Below are 24,291 nucleotides of genomic sequence, written 5' to 3'. Positions count from 1 at the left end.
TCATTTGGTACCGGGTGGTGGTTCAAACCGGTGCCTATGCTAACGCATTGGAACCGGTTGGAACCACCACCAGGTGCCAATTGTCCTCCATTAGGTTGGTCCAAGGCCAAAGGTACCGGCTGCTGTTGCAGCCGGTACCGAGCTGGTACCTTTGGCCTGGACCGATGGCCCGTTTTCTAGTAGTGACTTGAACATTTTTTTCACTTTCTTTTTATTTTCTGTATGTTTTATGTGGTTTCCTTTTGAAATCTTCTAATCTTCTTTCCATAGAAATAATATGGATATTTTTTATGTTTATTTTTTATTACCTTTATATTTTATTTATTGGTTTTCCCTATTTGCCTTTCATAGATATAATCCGCCTATTGGCCTGGATCGAGTGGCTGCAGGCGAGATCGTCAAACGGATTTGGAGGATCGGAATCATATAGAGGGAATTTGAATGGATGGATGAGCAAGGGCGGAGGCACACCAGTCCTGGCACAAAAATCTCTTAAGTGTCTCTATGTATAGTGTATAAATATGAATATAAGTCTAGTTTTAAGCACGCAGCACTGGCTTTTTGTTGTTTACTTTGTACATTCGAAACGATTTTTAGGCATTGGCACAGTGTTTGGTTATTCAAACATACTTATATTTCTAGCCTTCAGTTATTTAGCACCCCTCTTCCTCCATTCCTGGCTCCTCACTGTGGATGAGCGTCTTCAGCCCGAAGTGGCACAGTAATCAACAACACAGAATATATACGGAGAGTGAGTGACAGAGAGCCGGAGTTGGATTAATCTGAACCTCTCCTCTCTGTCCGCGGGGTTGATAGCCTTTTTGTACTAAAAAAGATGGGCTGCCAGTGTTACTGTACATGTGCGTGCATGCCCAGCTAGCTGCATATGCATGCATGATTGGATTGATATTCTGCCTTGTTTTTTTTTTCCTAAGGCAAAGAAGAAGATTCCGGCTACGATCCATCGATAGAAACCAAAGAATTGAGGAGGAAGGAGATGAAGATGGTCAAAGCCGCAGAGCATGGAGACAGAGCTAGTGAGCTCTCTCATGCAGCCCCGCCTGCACATGCTCACGCTCACGAGTCACGACGACTCTTGTCTGCAAAGTTTTAGGTTTTGTTTAGATCTATAATTTGAATATAAAGCTATTGTTATCTGACCTTATTTTTTTCCCTGGGTACGAGGGGATCGCTGGATATGGACCTCATCAACCTCTTTTTCAGTTTCTTGTTCTCCTAGACTTCAAGGGGGCCGCTCCGATCTATTGTGCTCAGACGGTTAGGGAGGGACCAAGTTCTCCCCACGGGCCAACCCGAAAAGCAACAAAGCATCTGTAGTGCTGGCTAAAAGCATTTCGATTTATAATGAAAAATTATTTTGTGCATGCATTATTGTTATAGCTACGGTAGTAAATTAAATAATCATCGATCCACTTGCATGCAGAAAACATTCAGTGGACTAGTAGAGCATTCGATTTAACGAATTAATGGCGGTTAACTGATTGATGCTGGCAAAGATTGTTAATTGTTAGAAAGCCTTCATGAATTAATATACACCGCGCGGGTGCACATTGCATGTTGGATGAAGCCTTGTATATGTATATATTTGTGTTAGGGTTTGCTGTGTCCTCTATCTGTCAGCATGCGGGCATTGTTAGTCGATCGTCATTAGTTATAATTCGCTTCTTGTTTGCATATGACATGGTCTCCAATAGGTACCTTTAGTTTAATTTTGATGTGGATCGTCGGATGGTGGTATCAGTTCATATGTATCAAATATAGAGTGGGTATACGAGATAGCCCTGCACGGCTGTCATTTAGCTAGCGCGGTGTGCTTTTTAATTAGTGGTGGAGTGCTTGGCTGGTGCTCCGATCCGATCGAGCCACTGGCTTGCCTTGTTAGATCCCATTCATCCTACTACTAGCTATAGCAGCTGCGTCTTTGAGCTACTCGATCGATACAAATAGAGAGTGTGGAGGGAGTGCGGAAATAGTCTGGCCGCTGAGTCCCTACGACATGGTACTAAACCAACGTACGTAGTTACTGTCCTCCATTATCATCATCATCACCATCATCGCAGGCATAGCAACCGGAGGCGAGGTACATTATTATTAGACTGATCTTGTTGATAACCTCATTCTATCTAGCTACTGCTGCTTGTTTACTTCAGTTATAGAAGTCAAACTTCCATGCATATGCATCCATCATCCATGCACACATCAGTTTTACTATGCTGTTTTCCTTTCTTTCAGCATTATGCTGTTTATTTTTTTATTTGTACATGTCATTAAGTACAGTTTTACCATAAATATGACTTAGCAATTTGCATCATTTCCTGGCTTTTGTAACATCGATCAATGCATATCGATCTGCTCACGTACTGACTAAAACCTGACAGCTGAAATATATATATAATTTCACACTTTAGAGATGACAGTAATATTAATTTGGTTTGGCCCACAATACAAAGACTTAATTATTCCATGTCAAGCAACTTCACCTTAATTTGCAAAGAATCCGAAAAAAATGAAACAGTTATTCAGTACTTGGTCTCGCTCTCTCCAATTCTCCATCTTGCTAATTCCCTTCCTGTCCTGATAATCCTTCAAAATCTGTAAAAAAAATGTTAGAGCAGCCTACGATGATTGCGGAAGTCATTATTTGTGACTAAAAATATTATATTTACGACGTTCTTTAAATAGCCTGTAGACCTTAAGTTTTGCTTATTATTTGTGATGTAAACTTTATGCTCACATTCACAGCATTCTGTACTTGCCGATGGAATTAATTATTTGCAATGAAGCTACTGCAACTTTTGTCGCCGCGGATGTTATTCTTTGCGTTTAGTTGAGCTCACAATTTATTATTGATAAATAAAACGCATTAGTTTTTTTTTGTCGACACATAGACAATAACCTTGGTTACATATGATTGAGGTTTTTTTGTACAATGTACTATGTACCCACGCCAACCAAAACGTACCACCTAACCTGTCTGCATTTCAAACGATAAAATTGTACTAAAAATAATAAAGAACGAAACTTACTTTAATGCAGCCCTTAAGGTGATTTGGCCCACCACTATGCAGTCACTCAAAGTAAATCACGAAGTATCAAGGCCCGTCAGAAGTAATCACGAAGGGATAACTCCGCCACGACGAAGTCTCGAGAGGAGAATCCGCCTTGCCCGACCCCCGCTTGGGAGGCCTGCCTAGCCCGACCCCCGCAGGAGAGAAACGCGAGGCCCAACGCCCATGGGGAAAGTCCGATTCGCCCGACCCCTAACCCTCGCAGGGAGTACAACCACTCCGCCCGCCATCCGCAGAGGAGGGACCCACACCGCCACGTGACACTGACTTCAGGGGAGTCTCTGGTAAGAAGGACCCCACGTGCCATCATGTTGCGCAAGTGGGAGGGGTGACCAACCCATGCCTCGGTACGGGTCAGAATGGGCGATGAGTTGATAGAACCATCTTGGGTGAGGACGCCACCCAACCACTCTACCCAGACGCCAGACGTGCTTACGATCGTAACGGGCCGGGGGACGTGACCGTTTGGCCATCCTCTGCGAGTAGCGACGTCATCAACAACGGCCCATGCCCGCCCCTGTTTGGCATGTCTAGCACAGTGGCAGGGATGGGAATAGACACCCGCCATCACCATCAGAAGAGCCCACAAGGACCGGCGACCGCAAGGATGGGTTCGCAAGTCGCCCGACCCCGAACTTCTCCCTTTTTGCCCTTTTTTCTCCATGTAACAGGCCATCCCTTCCTTGGACTATAAAAGACGGGTCCCTTACATAGGACTACCTTTTTTAGACGCACACCAACGCTCACGCAACACAGAGACTTAGGAGTCTTGTTTCCTCTCTTGCCCGTTTGTAACCCCCTACTACAAATCAGTGCAAGAACAAAAGAGTGCTCAAATTGGACATAGGGACATTCCGTCCGAACCAGTATAATCCTTGTGCCTTTCCTTGCATTACCATCCGAGCCCATGACACGCACACGTAATCACTTGTCAGCGCCGCGAAACGTCGACAATATTGTTGTGCACTTCTTAGCAACCGAATGATATTGTGGGATTTTGTTGTGGGCTGAAGTGAGTTAAGATTAAGATGTACTTAAAAATTTAAGCTAAGATTAAACTGACATTATATATATGTAAGATTAAATTGAGATTAAAGGATACTTAAATTATGTTATTAGGGGGGCGTGGCGGCCACTTATATATCTCTTTTCGTTGATAATAATAAGGAGAAAGCTTCTCATGCTGCAATTTCATATGGGTGCAGGTCGCAGCAGGCAGCTTAATTGGAAGGCGCGCGCCGCCCGCTGTCGTACGTTGGATCGACCATGTTCTGGCTCGGAATGGTCGTGATCATGATTTTGGCACAGTCGAGGCAGGGGTGGAGCGAATGGGGGTTCCGGATCACTGTCATCTCGAGCTTAGTGGCAAATCTGGTGGTCGGCATCCTGTCCGGCACACGGCGGCGCTCGGCGCCCGGCTTGTTGTGGGGCTTCCTAGGCCTGGCGGCTCAGTTTTTCCTCTGGGGCGCGTACCAGGTCGCCGAGGCAGCCGCGACGAGCGCAATCGGCAGCCTGTCCCTCTGCGGCACCGATGCGTCCGCGGAGGAGAAGCAGGTGGTCGCGTTCTGGGCCCCGTTCCTCCTGCTGCACCTGGGCGGCCCGGACAACCTGACCGCCTACGCTCTGGAGGACAACATGATCTCCAACCGCAAATGGATTGAGATAGTCGTTCGGATTCTGGGGATCGGTTATGCCATCAGCAGCAGCACACATGGCGGCGGCCGCAGCTGGGCTCTGCTGTTCGCGGCGTCCGTCGTCATGCTCTTGGCCGGCGGCGTCAGGTACGTGGAGAGGGCGAAGGCCCTAGGGAACGCCAACTTGGACAGCATGCAGGAGGACGCCTCGTCGTCAAGCAGCAGCAGCAGCAAGGAAGACGACAAGCAGATGGATTCTCTGAAATGCAAAATCGGGAAGATGAAGAGGCAGGGGCGGTCGCTCCGCGACGGAGAGGCGCTGCTCCTTGCTCAGAAGCTGTTCCCCGTCTGGCGCCATGCCCTGGTCGACTCTTCTGTCGATCCAGCTTCGGAAAGGCAACAAGCCAGCGAGATGATCCTTACCTCGGATTCGGATGGGCGGGAGTGGGGCTGGGAGAGCATGTGCAAGGTGGCCGAGATGGAGCTCTCCCTCATCTACGAGTTCCTCTACACCAAGGCGATCCTGGCACACAACTGGACCTGGCGCTACTACCTCATCCGCTTGCTGTCGCCCCTCCTCACCGCCGCCGCGGCATTCCTCTTCAGCTCCTGGCTGCTTCGTCCTGATAATGGCCGCCGGGTGGTCAGGGGATCTTTTGTCGGGATCACCTACGCCTTGCTGACCATTATCTTCCTCATGGATGTGGCATGGCTGCTGAGAGCCCTCGGGTCGACATGGGCGTACGCCTACGCACGGGAGCACGCCGGAACAAGACGATGGTGGTGCAGCCTCCACCGCGTCGTCGTCCGCCTGGACCCGCTGCAGCTATTCTGCCGCGATCCGGTCAGCCACAGGCGGTGGTCGGGCACCATCGGCCGGTACAACTTGCTGCACGAGTGCAGCGCCACTCGCGGCCGATTTCGTCCAGAGTGGTGGCCGGTGTCCATGGCCGGAGACGACAAACCCAAGGAGATGAGGTATCTGTGCAAGCTTCCTGAATGCGTAAAGAAGGTGCTGTTCGAGCGAGTGACGGAAATATTGCAGCAGGCCATTACTAAGGGAAAACCAAAAGATGGCCACAAGTACAGCAGGGAGGACATCAGGACGCGCTGGGGCCACAAGGCCTTCCGCAGTGCAGATGGCCAAGTCAAAAGCAGAATCAAAACCAGAATCAGCAAATCGCCGCCGCCGCCGGACGAGGCTGCGGATGCGGATCCGGATCCGGAGGCGACCATATTCGGGACGGAATTCGAAGAGGACGTCCTCTTGTGGCATATCGCCACCAGCATGCTGCTCCTCCTGCACATCGGGCGGAAAGGAACACGGCGACATACTACTACTACTTGGGCAATTGAGATACTGTCGGAGTACATGATGTTCCTAGTCGCTGTCCGTCGACAGATGCTTCCTGGCCTTGTCCTCCACAGCCAGTTGCAGGTAACCCGCAAAACATTGGTGGATGACATATGGGCTAGGCGTGAGCATCTATCCGGTCAAGGATTTACGATGGATAACAAAGAAAAGCTTGCCATGCTCCTGCGACTCGTGAGGAGGACCCCGCCGGATGATGAGAAACAATTCAGGGTGGTTGAAATTTCAGGCACCGAAGGTACGCGACTTCTCGCGGATGCAGTAGACCTTTATTTTTTTCTGTCAGGCGATGACAAGGCAGCTCCTCGGCCTCAGCCGGTAGGAGATGACGAGGAGATGCTGGTGTTCATCTTCAATGTGTGGGTGGATAAGCTGGTCTACGCGGCCGTCCGGTGCAGCAGGGAGGCCCATGCCAGGCAGCTCAGCGCCGGTGGCGACCTCACCACCGTGCTGTGGATGCTTATCCAACATGCTGGCCCGTTTTGCATTGGAGAAGCAAAGAGCATCTACCTCGCCGTGCCAAAGCCGGCTGAGCCTAAGGAGGCTGACGAGAAGAAGCGGATGCCGCATGACGAACCTCGTCCTTCGGGGGCACCTTTCCCAGTCCCACAACAGGATCATCCAGCTCCGTCTCCGATGCCGCGGCGGCCTTCGCCTCCGCCGCCGCATCCTCCACCGGTTCGTTACCCGGTTCCACTATATGGTCATCCAGCTCCTCCACCACCTTCGTCTTGGTTTCCTTGGTCTTGGCTCAGTTGGCTGCTTCCGTCTCGGCGTCGGCGTCCGCCTCCGCCTCCCGTGTGCCCTCCATACAGTCCATGTCCCGTGTGCCCTCCGTACAGTCCGTGTCCTGTGCACCCTCCGTGCTGCCACCCATTATACCCCCCTGTCTGCCCTCCATGCTACAACCCATCATGCCCCCCCGTGTGCCCTTGGTACCCCCAATGTCCCCCGCAACATGAGGATGCCAGAGAAGATGAACACCAAGATTACTTTTTTGATGAAGATTCCGAAGAATAATGTATATGTTACGTTATTATATTGTATTGTTCCGCCTCCTTGAAGGGGAGTCCAAACTATGTACTATAATATATGGCACTAGAACAACAATAATGCCCGGCCTCTTATAGTTTAATTAATTATTTGGTGCAGATAAAGTTGCACGGAATGATGAAGTTCGGATGCTATACACTACATGCGTTTAATTTGATAAAGCTAACACAGAACAAACTCTATGCATCTTTAATTTCGAGCTGTTTGGTTTGCGAAATTGTAAAGTAACCTGTTACGGAGGGTATACATTAATTACCTTTACACCTATTTGTTTGTTTGTTTCCTACTGCCTGTAACCATTTCCAAAAAAAAAAATTAAAGCTGGCAAACAAGGATCCCTAGCTTCGATTACACAATTATCATCCGGAAATTGGTCCGTGGCACATCCCCTAATGCTGATTTTGTGCACAGCATACTCCATTCTTTGATTTTGTGCACAGCACACTGTGATTTTGTATTTTTGTCTCCAACACACCGCAACACATAAAAAGTCTTCTTTGCCCTTTCAAAACCGGGCCCACCCATCAGCTCTCTCCCTCTCCCCCGTCGGCAAGACAGATACAAAGAGAGAGAGCTGCCGCCAGAGCCGAGCCGCAACGCGTTGCCGGGGAGCTCGAGCCCGGGGCGGATCCGTGCCGAGCTCGGCACCGAAGGAGCCGGCGGCGGGGCGGAGCTGCTTCTGCCCGCGCCACCGGGCTTCCCCTGCTCCGGGCGTGGTGGAGCAGCCGAGGCGGCTCCGTCCACCGTTGCTGCCCGCGGATCCGCCATGGGAAGGAGAGGGACCGGGAAGAGGCAGATCCACGCCGCCATCCACTGCGGGGAGGGCGAGATCCGGAGCTACGCCTCCGCCTGCTCCAACTCCGACCAGCGGCCGGCGCACGGGTGAGCTCCATGTGGGAAGCTGGAGAGGGGGCCCTGCAGGCCAGAGGGGCGAGGAGCAGAGGAGGGGCGATGCTCTCATGGTCAAGCGCTCGCCGGCGCCGCGGAGAGGGGGCCCTGCAGGCCCGAGAGAACGAGGAGCTCGCGGGGGCCTGCACGCCGTGCCGAGCTCTGCCGACGTCTCGGGCGGCCGTCCGCCGCCGGCGAGGGAGAGGATGGAGGGGGGCGCCGTCCGTCCACCCGCTGCCCCATCCCACCCGCTGCCCCGGCGCGCCTCACGGGGAGAGGGAGCAGAGGAGGGGCTCGCTGGAGGCTGCCAGGGGCCTGCCTCGCCGAGCGCCATGCTCACCTTGCCGGCCTCGCCGCGCGCCGCTCCGACGACGAAGCCTCTTAGCGTCGGCCATGGGAGTTCCTTGTTCAGAGGGGAAGGAGGAAGGAGGAGAGAGAGAGAGAGCTGACGGCTGGGCCCGGTTTTTGCAAGGGCAAAGAAGTCCTTTTCTGTGCTGCGATGTGTTGGAGACAAAAACATAAAATCACAGTGTGTTGTGCACAAAAATCAAAGAATGGAGTGTGCTGTGCACAAAATCACCATTTGAAGATGTGCCACAGACCAATTTCCCATTATCTGATTCCATTTCCCCTCGTATTATCACTCACTCAACCAAGGAGCACCTTTCTTCTTATTGATTAATGCGTTAGTCACACTACACCTGGGCACGGCATTATTAATTTCAAATTTTACAATGAAGGTGTTATATTGGAGGCAGCCATTTCAAACTTCACATCATTGCAGCTAGTTCAAAAGCCTTTGCTCCTCCAGAAATATCAGATAGATCAATGACCCAACTGTCTTCCCCTTCAGGCCTTGTTCGGTTGTTGTGGATTGGTTCCTGTCCTTGAACCGTTCCAGGGGATACAGGTCCTCCACTCATTCCTGGCCGATCCCTGCTTGCACAACATTGCTGTCCAAATTCATTCCTAGTCTAACACACCATTGTGTTTGGCTGGACAGAAACTAATCCTAGTGGGTCCAGCTGTCTTTGCCACAATGAACTAAGCTCATAAACACACCGTGAGCAGAAGTAAACAATCATTCAAAAAATTAGTAAAACAGATCTATGGAATGCAGTAAGTAGTACCTAATCTTAGCTAGTTGTTACATGCTGGCTGAAGATCAAAATTGAAGTTTGATAGATATAGTACATGTAGATGGAAGCATGCAGTACTTACCGCCCAAACAATGACCACCCAACTAATTTAGTTCCAAGTAATTTAGACATATAATATACTACATATAATTAAGTTCCAAATAGCTAAAAGACAAACATCTCAAACTTATACCTTAAAGCTTGCATGCCGTCCGCTTTCATCTCAAACTCACCTGAAGCATATGTAACCGCTTTCATTTGATTGATCTCATATTGGTTCCTAAAACACTGAAATTTCTCAAATCTATTGCCCTTGACTATTGGAGCAGGTGAAGGCTGTTGTCGGTCGAAACCCACCGGTGAGCAGCGACAGGCAACACGAAGGGCCGGGAGGTCGCCGGGGCGCTGGCAGGCACTGCTCCCTCGTCGACGGCCCACAATTCCGTCACGCGCCCGGAGATTCCGTGGAAAGCCGGGCGTGCCACCTGACCTATACCCGATCAGGCGGGTGCGAACGTGCTCCAAACAGTTTCCTGCGTACAAAGACACGTGTAAACATAAGTCCGAGCCGTGGTCGGCTCCCCGGGACGACTCTTGCATCGGCTTTGAAGAGCCGATCGAGTCCCGATGTCAGATTGGATCTGTTTGCATCCAGATGTTGATGAATAAAGCAAATAACTGTAAAGCTGCTTCAATTAAATTTAACTGATCTAAACCACGACGGTAAAAGCTTCACTGCTAGATCGGAACATCCTACACGTGACTGGGCCTAATGAACGTAACAGATAGCTAAACCACAACCCAAAACAGAGGCCTAAGAACTAGCAAGAGCCGATTGCCGGAACAATTCCCTGTTAAGACTAAAGCAAAGCATCTAATACGTCACCGGATCATCCAATCCGTTTGCAAGGCCTAACCTAGCAGATATTACGCCAACTCTCAGGAATAAGAGCAAACAATAACAGATCAGATCTACTAGACATAAAAGAAGCAGGGTGTTGCCTTTACGCAACTAACTCTATGCAACAAGAGCTAGTATAAGATGATGACACGATCGCGTAAAGACAACATGATATTCGTAGACAAATAGCAATAAAAGCACAACAGATCTACTAAAAGCCATGCTACGAACATCAGGATAACTAGCATTACTCGCCATAAAAAATGCTTCAGTACGAGTAATACCAAGGTAAAAGCAAGAACAACGCTGCCCTGATCGCAAGAAGCGATCAGGGCAGCATGGCGCTTACTTGGATGAAACCCTAAGATTAGGGGTGGCGATGCGCCGAGATTGTTGTTTGCGGGACGTGATGACGTTCTTCTTCTCATGAATAACATAGGGTACATATTTATAGTCCGGAGACTTGGGAAACAATCTAAACTAATCTTGTCCCGATCAGACTCTATCTCAAATCTTGAACTAATTCTATAAATACATGGCCCATGTGGCCCAAATGTTCACGCAGGAGCCGATTTACAAGCCTTCTTAATCTTCTGCTTTAAGCCCATCTTGCTTTCGGCCCATAAATTAATCCTGTCAATTTATGGCGATAACATATGCCCCCTGGTTTTGGCAATGATAGTTCCAAAACCACTCCATCGCTTCATCTTCCCGTTAATGCTCATTAAACACATTGCAACCACCAAGGAAGACACAACGTCTCTACAACTGGCTCCTCGTAAGACGTGAAACTGTCGATCCGTCTTCCATCTTCTCACTATTTAATCTCACCCCGAATCGGCTCTTCTTCACAACGAACTCCTTCTTCCTCTCAGAGCCAAATAGCGCAGAACACCCCACTCCCCTGCCAGCCATGGCGATCTCTTACTCCTCTGGCTCCAACTCCTTCGGAGATTCCTCTTCTTCTTCCTCTTCTCCCTCTTCTTCTTCTTCTCTTTCCGCCTCCTCCATCGACTCCATCCCGGAGAGTCGAGAGCCGACTCCTGAATGGGACCCAACAGCAGCCTACGAGGCGCTGGCTCCTCTGCACTGGGATGCAGAGGAGTTCGACTTCGAGGGTCGTCTCCGAAGAGGACGAGCCCGAAACTGAAGGAGAAGACCTCCAACTCCTGTTCCAGGAGGAGTTGGAGAGCGACGAAGACTCCTCGGAGGGAGTCGATTCCTCCTCGGAAGAGGAGATCGACTCCCCCTCCGATGACGACGAGCCGATGGGCGGAAAGCCCTTCCGGTTCCTCGGGTCCTCCGAGGAGGACAGCGAGGAAGAGAACAGTGGCGGCGGCGATGGCTGGAGCGACTTCGGGTCCGAGGGCGGCAGCAGCGCCTTCAGTAGCGATGATGACGATGACGACGACAGCGGGAACGCGCCGGCCCGAAGCCCCAAGCGCCGTAGGTACTAGGTACCTACGAGCAGTAGAAGTAGCACTGTAGCGTCGTAGGGGTAGGATCACAAAGCCGAAGGATTAATTCCTTTGTAACAAATCGGCTTTTCCTTGTAATGACCTCGTATTAATGAAATCAAATTTCCTTCAATTCCGTGTGTATCTGTTTACTTTCCAAAAAGCCGATGGCAACGCATCAGGCTTCTATAAATATCCAAGAGCCTATGAAATTCAAACTAGAAGCAACCCGCATAAGAGTAGAGTATCACTTCCACCTTGAACCGAACTCGAAACAAGCTCTCAAATCCGAGCGTAATTCGAAACCCAGCTCTATAAATTCGAGCAAGAACTCTCCAAGCAGCCAGAATTCGAATCAGAACCCACAGCAACCAAACCATATGCATACTTCTGAATTTCTGAACTTCAGGTATCAGACATCCTTCTGCCACATCCTTCCAACCCAAAATCTTTCTGTCTTGGCCCACGAGCTCACGAAAATCCCACAGATTTAATCTCTTGTGAAGCAAATAGGATTCCTTTTGTAAGTCAAAATATCGATTTGAACCTTTGGGCCGACTGCCTAAGAGCCTGGCCTAATCCCCCTGAGAGCTGGATTACATGGTACAGCAGAGTAGCAAAAACTTATATGCCCTTGTGGCAAGATTTGCACATAGCCGATGCACTTAGCTTATCATTGTCTCCACTTGACAAGGATGAAAATCTTCTGAAAACCATCGGCTATTTCTGGTCTGATGCTTTGAACTGTTTCTTCTTTGGTCATGGACCTATGACTCTTACTCTACTGGATGTCACCATGATCACTGGCCTAGACATTAGTTCTCCTAATCCTGCTGCCCACAAAATGGCAGAAGTCCCCTTCAAACTTTCTTCCAAGGTTAACTGCACAAACTGGGGCACTTACATGAATCAGCACATGAAAACAAAGGTCCAGTGACTGAGAAGGAACACACAACCTTCTTAAATCTTTGGCTAGAACACTTCGTCTTCTGCGGCCCTTCTTTAGCTCCAACTAAGAACTATCTTCCCTTGGCCTATCACCTGGCCCATGGCAATCGCACCGGCCTAGGTAAACTTTTCCTTGGAGAAACCTACAGATATCTCCATTTGATGACATCTAACTTGCTTGACCAAAAGAAACTGAGAACTGGAGGCCTTTGGTGGTTTATTCAGTTGTGGGCACAACTGTACTTTCAGCACCAGATTCCGAACTTCCAAGGCCTGACCAAGAACTCTTTTCCTGATGAGAGTGGCAAACCAATTAGATGTACTAGCTATGGCCAAGCTCTATTTAGTCTCCCTGGTAGTAAACTGAATTCAGCAGATGCAGCAAACTGGTTCAATGTTTTCTACAAAGGATTAGATAATCCACTCTATTTCCCATTTACTGAATCTGAATCCTTTGAGAACCCAACTGTCTTCAGATTAGAAAATTTTGCCGATGACGATAGCACTCGGCATTTATACTCTTTAATGATCCGACCCGACTTCCTTCCCGTTGGCATCAGCACCTCTAATAGAATTATCAAGCCAGGTTATGAATCTTACCAACCAGTCATAGCAGCTCGGCAATTTGGCCTAGGACAGGTCCCTCCCCACTTCCATATTCACCACTTGGTGGAGAGTAGAGCCGATCTGCCTGATGGTCTCACCAGCTCAAGATGCTACAGCATGTTCGATGACTTCCACATTCCAATACCAGCCGATCTGTCCTTCACCTCCTCATCAATCGACTTCAGCACATGGTGGGGAATGTGGAAAACACATGTATTCAAGAAAGCCCTAGGTCCTCGACTGCAGCAAATTGATCCTGAATATATAATCCCCGAGGAAGAGGTACTGAATTTATGCATTTCATTCTTTCTAGATCATCCATTCCTTTACTTGACTAATCCTGCTCACTCTGTTAGCAGCAACAGGATGGTCCAGAACCTATGACCTGCAACGGGGAGCCATTCCACTTTCTTCCAACTGCCCCTGACGTACTCTTCTGCAAGGGATCATCACCAATGAAGAAAGTGATAATGACTATTCAGCCAGATTTATTTCAGTCGGCTTCCAAACGAAGACAAACTTCTGCAAATGTTGCCCCCGAGTCTTGACCAAGAAAAGGAAAATGATCGCGGGGCGAGTCATCAAGAAACCAGCACCAGCTTCCCCAAGTCCATCAGAGTCCAACACCAACCAGGTAACTCATCTTTTCTGAAACTTCTTCCTTATGCACATATATCCTGGTTGACCGTAATTTTAATTTCAGAACATGGCTGAAGACACCCCCATTGCAGAAAGCCCAGTACCACACGAGATGACTGCAAATCCTAATGTACTAATAGAGGCAAGCGAGGGGCAAGCCAACACAGTCAATGTTCTTGATGTCGACACAAGCTCTATTAGGACGATCGCTCTTGAACCGCCCAACGCTTCTTCTTCAGAACAGGTAACATTACAAGAACCAATTCTGAATCAGCCGATAGCTTCACAAATGCACCTTGCTCTAACTTCATATATTTCCATAGAGCTTTGATATTTCAGGTTTGCTTTCCTTTGACCCAGCATCAATGGGTCTGACTGCCCCTGGAGCAAAAACACCATCTTTGCAGCAATCAGCTAATTTGGCACATCAGCTTCATCTCGTCAAGGATCTACTATCTGCTCCACTCACTGCCCTAGTTGGTGATTCCTGTGAAATAAAGAACATTTTTGAGCAAATAGAATCCCAACTCCCAGAGCTATTGCAAATCAAGCTTTGGCCAGCCAGCAACCTTCCATTCTTCCGGGTAGAAGTGAATAAAGCACAACAAAGAATAGAAGCACATCGCTCTCAAGCTTCTCTGAAAACTGATATTACCCAAAATTGCAAGGCCCTCAACTAGAAGAAGGCAACTCTAGATATCAAAGCTGACGTGTCTGCCAACATGAACCGACTCGACCTCCTGAAGAAAGAACTGGTGGAACTCGAAGAAAAGGTCCGCACCTCCAAGAAACTTATCCAGGCCGAGGAAGCTTCCATTGCAAACTCCAAACAAGAAACCCAGGAACTAGCCGATCAGATACAAGCAGAGTTTGTAGAGATAAGCACCTTGAGTCGGCAGATAGTAACAGGCGATGACAAGGATGACGAAGCAGTCATAGCACGGGCAGACGCCGTCCGCACAGAAGCCATCCACACCATAGAAGAATTCCTGAACCAATAGATAGGCTCCAGAAACAATTAGTACTGCCTGTTAACCCTGAGACTTGTAACTGTTTTAAAACATCTTAAGTCGATGGTCGCACATCGGCTATCTTGCTTCTCATATATTATTTCTTTCTAGCCAACTCAATGTATTGGCCTTCTTTTTTTTTTTTACCGGCCAACTCAACGTGTTGGCCTTTTATGCTACAGCCAGATGGGTCGCATCGGCTCTTGCTACTCGCTTTCCCACATGCTCGGGAAATACTTCTTGAGGTGCTGACCATTGACAGCAACAGGAAACTTGACGCCGTCCAATTCCTCGAGCATGTATGCATTCCCAGGCAAAACCTGATCAACCTTGTACGGCCCGTGCCAAGCTGGAGACCACTTGCCATACTTTTTATCTTTAGTCCCCAATGGTAAAACTGCCTCCCAAACCAAGTCTCCAACCTAGAAATTCTTTGGCTTGACTTTCTTGTTGTACGCACGAGCAACTTTAGCCTTATTTTCCTTGATCTTCTCCCGCAACCAAAGCCTTAGCTCTGTCAGATCTTCCACATTATCGTTCATCAAGGCTGCATACTGTTTAGCAGATAGATCATTCTGAAACTCAACACGCCTTGATCCGGCCGTGATTTCCAATGGTAACACAGCGTCTTGGCCGTAGACTAAATGGTACGGCGATGTCTTGGTGGACCCGTGACATGAAATACGATACGCCCACAAAACTTCTGACAACACCTCTTGCCAGCGCCTAGGATATTCATCGATCTTTCTCTTTATGAGCTTGATGAGGCTCTGGTTGGATGCTTCAGCTTGTCCATTAGCCTGGGCATAATATGGAGACGATCTGATCAACTTAATCCCCATGTCATCGGCAAACTTCCTGAATTCCTCTGATATAAAGACCTATCCTCCATCGGTCGTAATGGTCTGAGGAATCCCGAATCTGTGAATGATATGCTCATTGACAAAGCTGATCACATCTTTTGACGCTACTGACCTCATGGGCACTGCCTCTACCCACTTTGTGAAATAATCTATAGCAGCTAAAACCCATTGGTGACCCTTGCTAGACGATGGGTTGATCTGACCAATCATGTCCATGGCCCAACCTCTGAATGGCCACGGTTTGACAATAGGATTCATTACTGATGTTGGCACTATCTGAATTTTGCCAAATCTCTGACATGCCTGATATCCTTTGTAATATTTGAAGCAATCTTCAAGCATAGTGGGCCAGTAATAACCCGATCGCCTAATCAGCCACTTCATCTTATGAGCCGATTGATGAGTACCGCAGGCTCCTTCATGAATCTCATGCAAGAGCCGATTTGACTCTGAAGGTCCCAGACATTTAAGCAGTAGTCCTTCCAAGGTCCTGTAGAACATGTCATCCCCTATCAGAACAAACTTCATGGCCTTGAGTCTTATCCTTCTGGGTGCCCCCCGAGCCGAATCCTTCAAGTAATTGAAGATATCGGTTCTCCAGTCTCCGGGTTCTAGAAACTGTATTTCTACATCGATTCCATCAGCTGTTTCCTTGTACCCAGAAGCCATCTGTGCCAAATCATTGGCTTCATTGTTCAGAGTTCTGCGTATCCAGTGGAAATTAATGTACCTGAATCGTGACATCAACTGACGGCATTGCATCCATATCGGAAAAAGAGTCTCGCTCTCACATCTATATTCTTCCGTGAGCTGAGAAATCACCAGCTTCGAATCTCCAAATATTTCCACCGCTTCTGCACCAGCTTCGAGGAGTAGTTCCATCCCTTTGCGAACGGCTTCATATTCCACCAAATTATTGGTGCATGGGGCAGTCATCCTGATGGAGAAGGAGTAAGTCGCCCCCCCGAGGCAACACCAACAGAATTCCCACACCGCACCCATCATCACAAGCCAATCCGTCAAAAAACATAGCCCAAGCACGAACAAATAGTGCAGCAATATCGGTGCTGATCCTGCCCGCAACAAGATCCGCCAGTGCCTGTCCTTTGACTGCTTTCGCAGGCTGGTATCGAATATCAAACTCTGACAATGCAAACATCCATTTTCCAAGCCGGCCTTTCAGGACAGGAGCCGACAGCATGTGCTTTATGACATCCGATTTGCATATGACAATTGTTTCCGCCGAGAGGAAAATATGACGAAGCTTTGTACATGTAAAGTATAAGTAAAGGCAAAGCTTCTCGATTTCAGGATACCTGGTCTCGGCGTCTAACATGTGCCTGCTGAGGCAGAAAACCACCCTCTCCTGGCAGTTGTGCTTCTGGACTAACACCGAAGCAATGGAAGTGTCACCCACAGATAGGTACACATAGAACGGCCTATCTTGCTGATGAGGAACCAACACTGGAGGCTTTGATAAATAGTCTTTGATTTCATCGAAAACTTGCTGTTGTTCTGCCCCCAAGCGAAACTCATCATCGGATTTGATCTTCACTAATCCCATGAACGGCTCAATGCGCCCAGACAGATTAGAAATAAATCGTCTGACAAAGTTAATTTTACCGATGAGCTTCTGCAACTCTTTCTTCGTGGTAGGTGGTTTCATCGTTTTCACAGCTTCTTGACTCTTCAGGCCGATCTCGATTCCCCATTCATGCACCAGGAATCCCAAAAATTGACCGGCCGATACGCCAAAAGCACACTTCTTTGGGTTCATTTTGAGCCGAAACTTTCGAGTCCGCTCCAAAACTTGACGCAGATCTTCTAGGTGCCCCCCAACTGATTTGGATTTGACCACAACATCATCAATATAAATTTCTACCAGTTTGCTGATGAGATCATGAAAAATGTAATTCATGGCACGTTGGTACGTTGCACCGGCATTTTTCAGTCCAAAGGTCATCACCAAATATTCGAACAAACCGACTGCACCTGGTACTCTGAACGCGGTCTTGTTCACGTCTTCTGGGGCCATGAAGATCTGGTTGTATCCGGCATTACCGTCCATAAAACTCATCATTTTGTGGCCGGCAGCCGCATTGATCAATGTCTCTGCAACAGGCATCGGGTATTCGTCCTTTGGCGTCGCCCTGTTGAGATCTCTAAAATCGACGCAGAGATCCATTCTGCATACTGGCACGGCCTGATGAACCCAGCATCCAACATTTTCTCCACTTCTTTCTTGACTTCTTCTAGGACCTCGGCCTTCATCTGACGTGCTCGTTGCTAAAACGGCCGAAACCCTTTCTTGAGCGGGAGCCGATGCTCGACGATGCTTCTATCTAGACCGGGCATTTTAGTGTAGTCCCATGCGAAACAATCCCGGTACTCTTTCAGCAGTGCAATCATCTCCTCACGTAAGACCGGATCCAACTTTTTGCTGATAAATGTCGGCCGTGGCTTATCCCCAGGACCGATGTCAACCTCTTCCAAATCATCAGCTGACGTGAACCCGTATCCCAGCTTGCCGTCGTCTGAAAAACCAGCTGCAAACGCAGGCGAGTCTTCATTATCCACAAAATCAGCGACAAACACAGGGAGATGACAAGAAAAATTATTTGGCCAACCGCACGGGCTGGCCGCTTCTATAATTCCATTATCATTCGGAACCAAATAGTCGATGAGTGGCCAACTGCCAGAGCAGGCCATCATATGTACATGATGTAAGAATTTCGAACCCAAACATGATTTTTCTATTTTTTGGGGCCGGTCGCTGGGACCGGCATCTCTATCTCTACTACATCCCGTGGCATACCAGGATGCGTCTACACTGTGAGGCCAGTGGATAAGACCAGCCTCAGTTCGTTTTTTGTCGCTTCGATCCGATCACAATCTTCAAGGGCGATCCCTGAGATCGGCTCTTGTCCTTCCGCATCCCAGGCGTTCATGTCTGCGAGCGAGACCTCGCTGGAGTCATCTGCACGAACCACCTCCACTTCATCGCCATCCCATTGGACGATATACTGATGCATTGTGGAAGGGATACAACAGTTGGCGTGAATCCAATCCCTCCCAAGCAATACCGTGTATGTACTCTTGCTGTTGACGATGAAGAACAAAGTCGGGATCGTCTTGCGGCCCACTGTCAACTCCACATTAAGAACCCCCATTGCCTCTAATGGTTGTCCGTTGAAGTCATTGAGCATCACATTGGTCTTAGTTAGGTTGGCAGAAGAACGCCCCAACCGGCGCAGCACTGAGTACGACATCAGGTTGACTGCAGCACCAGTGTCAACCAACATCCTGTTGACGAGTTTGCCGTTGATGAAGCCCTTGAGATATAGCCCCTTCAGATGCTTATAGCTTTTCTCTTTGGGCTTCTCGAAGATGATCGGCTGTGGGCCCAGATCCAGCTGTGCAATAGGCAAATCCTCTGGTTGGGGTGCCCGAAACTCTGATGGGAGCACGAACACCATGTTCACATCAGCCGATGGCTTCTCATTGGCTTTCGTCTGCTTGGGGCGCCACTCTTTTCTTGGAGGGCGACTTTCCTCCCTTCACGGTCGCTTGACTTGCTCCGCGAGATCCGGACGCGCCTTCCTCAGCACGTCGAGGTACTTTGCTTCTGCCTCTTCTAGATTGCGCAAGCGCTGCACTCTGCGCTTCTGCAAGCGATTAAGCCCGTCAGGACACCACCGCGGGCGATGGTACCTGTCTTCTTCTTCTGGCTCGGAATCACCATTGGATGGCCGCCTCACACGGACATCATGACGTGTTCTGGGCCCTAAGCACTGGAACACCGATGTCTCGTCCTGCTGGCGTCCTCGAGGCCTGCACTCCAAGCAATCATCTATAGTTGGCAATCGGCTCATACCAGAATTCCAACAGTACCTGAAGAACGGGCAATGCCAGTGGTCGCGTATAGCCTGGCGTCTCCCCAGTGTCCTTCCTGTGCGGTGCTCGTACTCATCTTCTTCCGATTCGTATCGGCGGCACAACTTGTACTGGTACTGGTACTTTTCCAGAAGCCGATTAGAAGCTGGAAGCTGGTTGTGGATGTGACGCACTTGCTCTTCAGTCACATGTTGCTGTTCCAGCTTGTGTTCATCGTGCGGCCGTTTGCCAGAAGCGGCCTCTCTCCTATGCTTGTCATGGCGGCGCATGGGTCCCACCTTGTTGATCTGGAATGCCAAATTCTGGCCCTCGGATCTGAAATCTGACAGCTCCACCACGTTAGCTTGTGGGAAGGGCTTCGTGTCAACCTTCATCGTGTGTTGAGCCAGAATTAATCGGCCTTGCTCGATAGCCGATTGGATCTGACGACGCAGCTCCTTGCATTCACCCGTGGCATGAGTGAACGAGTGGTGCCATTTGCAGTACAGCCTCCCCTGCAGCTCTTGTGCCGTCGGTAGCTTGTGATTCTCTGGGAGCTTCAGCTGTTTTTCTTTGAGGAGCAAATCAAATATTTGCTCTGCTTTGATCACGTCAAAGTCGAAGCCCTTCACAAGCCCCTGCTGTTTGATCCACATGCACAGGACAGGGTTTGCCCCCCCGAGTCCACTCTGCCACGGCCACCTCTTGCTCCTCGCCAGAGTCATCAGATTCATCCGCTTGGGCCATGTTCACATGGCGCTTAAACTTGTCCTGGTACAGCTCAGGATGATAAAGCTCATATGCCATAAGCTTCTGCACCAGGTGCGCCAGAGATGTGAACTCCAACTGGAAAGCCAGATCCTTGATCGGCTTAGCGAGCCCCAGAACAGCCAGATCGACTGCCTCCTTCTCTGTGATGCGCAATGAGTAGCATCGGTTCTTGACTTCTCTGAAGCACTGTACATACTCGGAGACAGTTTCCCCACGCTTTTGCTTGACTTGGGCGAGGTCAGCAATCCCAGCTTCAGCAGCCTCTGAATGATACTGGGTATGGAACTAATCTTCCAGCTGCCTCCAAGTTCGAATAGAATCCGGAGCCAATGACGCGTACCATCCAAAAGCTGGGCCTGTAAGAGATTGGCCGAAGAACCGGACCCTCAACGGATCCGACACTGAGATCATCCCAAGCTGTGTTAAGTATCGGCTCACATGCTCGATGGAGCTGGCTCCTTCTGACCCGTTGAACTTGGTGAACTCAGGGAGCCGATACTTGGGCGGCAATGGGATCAAGTCATAGTCACTTGGATACGACTTGGAATAGCTGATCACTTTTCTTTTGGGCAGGATGCCAAACTGGTCCCTCAGTATTGCACTGACCTGCTCCACACTAAGAACTCCTGGGGCCGATGGCTCAGCACTCGGCCCAGTAGCGTACTTTGCCAACCACGCTTGTTTCTCCGCGTCTGCTCTAGAAGCTCCTGGGTTTACCATCTGCACCGAGCGTGTTGGATTGACGCTGTCAGGGATGTAGGCGCACGTATATCCGTGTGGGATCTCCTTGGGTGGCTCGGTGAGGAACTGGCCTTCTCCAGGATCACCGCCGATCTTGTGGACGATGTAGATCGGCGAATTTTGTGGTTTTGGAGCCGCAAATGAGAACGGCAATAGCGGTCTAGAATGCAGTGCAGCTTCCTCTGTGTGACTCCCCAGGGTTGGTTCCGATGGAGAGTACTGGTTCTTGATTATCTCCTGGATGACGCGATGTGCCACGCGCTCGAGTTCGTTCATCAGGCTCTGAGAGTGCCGATGGAGCGTATGGGCCACCATGTAGTTCATCTCCTAACGCAGGGCCCTGGTGCGCTCCTCTGATGGTACAGACAAATCTACGTTGTCGAGAGCGCCTTCTGGTGAGAACCCCTTCCACCTGATGCCGTGGTTGCGGGTCCTCTCAAAAGAGCCGATGAGATCGGCTTCCAACAAAGCTTTGATCTCATCATACTTCTTCTTGTGTTCAGGAGGGAGCTCTTCATACGTGATGGGCTTGGGAGCGGGTTCTTGATCTTGAGCTCCAGACATTATTGCAGTGGACGTTGTTGTTGATGAGGGTCCCACCGGGTGTGCCAGAATGTGTTGTCGGTCGAAACCCACCGGCGAGCAGCGACAGGCAACACGAAGAGCCGGGAGGTCGCCGGGGCGCTGGCAGGCACTGCTCCCTCGTCGACGGCCCGCAATTCCGTCACGCGCCCAGAGATTCCGTGGAAAGCCGGGCGTGCCACCTGACCTATACCCGATCAGGAGGGTGCGAACGTGCTCCAAACAGTTTCCTGCGTACAAAGACACGTGTAAACATTAGTCCGAGCCGTGGTTGGCTCCCCGGGACGACTCTTGCATCGGCTTTGAAGAGCCGATCGAGTCCCGGTGTCAGATTGGATCTGTTTGCATCCAGATGTTGTTGAATAAAGCGAATAACTGTAAAGCTACTTCAATTAAATTTAACTGATCTAAACCACAACGGTAAAAGCTTCACTACTAGATCGGAACATCCTACACGTGACTGGGCCTAATGAACGTAACAGATAGCTAAACCACAACCCAAAACAGAGGCCTAAGAACTAGCAAGAGCCGATTCCCAGAACAATTCCCTGTTAAGACTAAAGCAAAGCATCTAATACATCACCAAATCATCCAATCCGTTTGCAAGGCCTAACCTAGCAGATATTACGCCAACTCTCAGGAATAAGAACAAACCATAACAGATCAGATCTACTAGACATAAAAGAAGCAGGGTGTTGCCTTTACGCAACTAACTCTATGCAACAAGAGCTAGTATAAGATGATGACACGATCGCGTAAAGACAACATGATATTCGTAGACAAATAGCAATAAAAGCACAACAGATCTACTAAAAGCCATGCTACGAACATCAGGATAACTAGCATTACTCGCCATCAAAAACGCTTCAGTACGAGTAATACCAAGGTAAAAGCAAGAACAACGCTGCCCTGATCGCAAGAAGCGATCAGGGCAGCATGGCGCTTACTTGGATGAAACCCTAAGATTAGGGGTGGCGATGCGACGAGATTGTTGTTTGCGAGATGTGATGACATTCTTCTTCTCATGAATAACATAGGATACATATTTATAGTCCGGAGACTTGGAAAACAATCTAAACTAATCTTGTCCCGATCGGACTCTATCTCTAATCTTGAACTAATTCTATAAATACATGGCCCATGTGGCCCAAATGCTCACGCAGGAGCCGATTTACAAGCCTTCTTAATCTTCTGCTTTAAGCCCATCTTGCTTTCGGCCCATAAATTAATCATGTCAATTTATGGCGATAACAAAGGCTTACACGCATGCATACTGTTGACGTAAAAAATCAACACACTGGAATCTAAAAGCCCCGTTCGTCAAGTTTCAAAATTCAAACCAAGCGTGCCAGTCAATTTGACCTGTAAATTGTAAGAAATTGACAAACGTCGGATCTGAGAGTGTATCGGCTAATTTTCCGAATATCTCTCCAAAAGTGTACCGGCAAGCCTTGACGATACATAAAATCACAGAATATAATTAATGTGAGTGTAGGATAGACGAGTGTATCAGCAGATATAGCCAATACAGAAAACAACAAATCGGCTCAGGCAGCCGATCACACGTATGTAACGATATGAAAGCTACGAATGTGTAACTTAAATAAATCTACTCGACAGCGCTTGAAACAGATCTAAATCGGCTTTATAATATTATAACGATATTACAAAGATCACAGCCGATTGCACATGCTTCGAAGCGGATAAATCTGATAAAAGCTAAAACTACAGGAAAAATCTATAAATCTAGCAAATATCAACAAATCATTGTGAATAAATCTAGGCGCCACAGATCAAAGCCTAGATGATATTTGATAACTATTGAATATATCTGGATGAAGCAACAGCGATGCGTCTGGAAGCTAAAGCTCATATTTTTTCGTTAAATGAATACTTACCGGCAAATCAAGTCACTCGAATGTGAGACGTTCTTGATCAGCTTGAAAGACCTCGCAGAAAAAGAAAATAGCGAAGTCGCCGACTAGAAAGTAAATTGCAAGAGAATTGTAAAGTTTTGTTTATTGGATGTGTATCAACCTTTTCATGTCCCGTACAACTGATATTTATAGTCTAAGCTAACAAGTTCTAGCCGATTATGGCGAACACATATCTTGACCAAAAAGTAAAAGATTTCCTAAATAAACTAAACCGAATCACAACCGAATTACCAAAACCTAACCAAATCTAGAATTTTCTTTTAATTCATCGGCAACAGTAAAATTGGCTGGCTTTCAAATCCCACACATCAGCACCTTCCAAACTGGAATATTCTCTTGACCCATCGACTGTCATTTTATCGGCTGATCTCCATACTGTGCTCGTTTGGCTTCTTCTAATATCAGCGACTCATTCTTCACACCATCATTTATCTTGACACGTGTTAAAAAATGGTGTCAACACATACTGTACTTCATTAGAACCTTTTCCATGTATACCTTTTGTGATAGTCCTAATATCCCCTTTCTTCTATCTCAGTGAATTTCAATTCCTAAAACGAATGAAGCTTCACCAAGATCTTTCATTTCAAAATTTGAGGACAAAATTTTCTTTATCTCCAGTAGCATACTAACATCACTACTAGCGAGTAAAATGTCATCCATATACAGGATAAGGAAAATGAATTTCCCACTCTTAAACTTTGCATGAATGCAATTGTCCTCTTCATTTTATTTAAATCCAAATCTCCTTATTGTTTCATCAAACTTTAAATACCACTGCCTAGAGA

Source organism: Panicum virgatum, chromosome 2K, assembly GCF_016808335.1.
Source record: "Panicum virgatum strain AP13 chromosome 2K, P.virgatum_v5, whole genome shotgun sequence".
NCBI lineage: Eukaryota > Viridiplantae > Streptophyta > Magnoliopsida > Poales > Poaceae > Panicum > Panicum virgatum.
Note: the sequence above shows the minus strand (reverse complement) of the source record.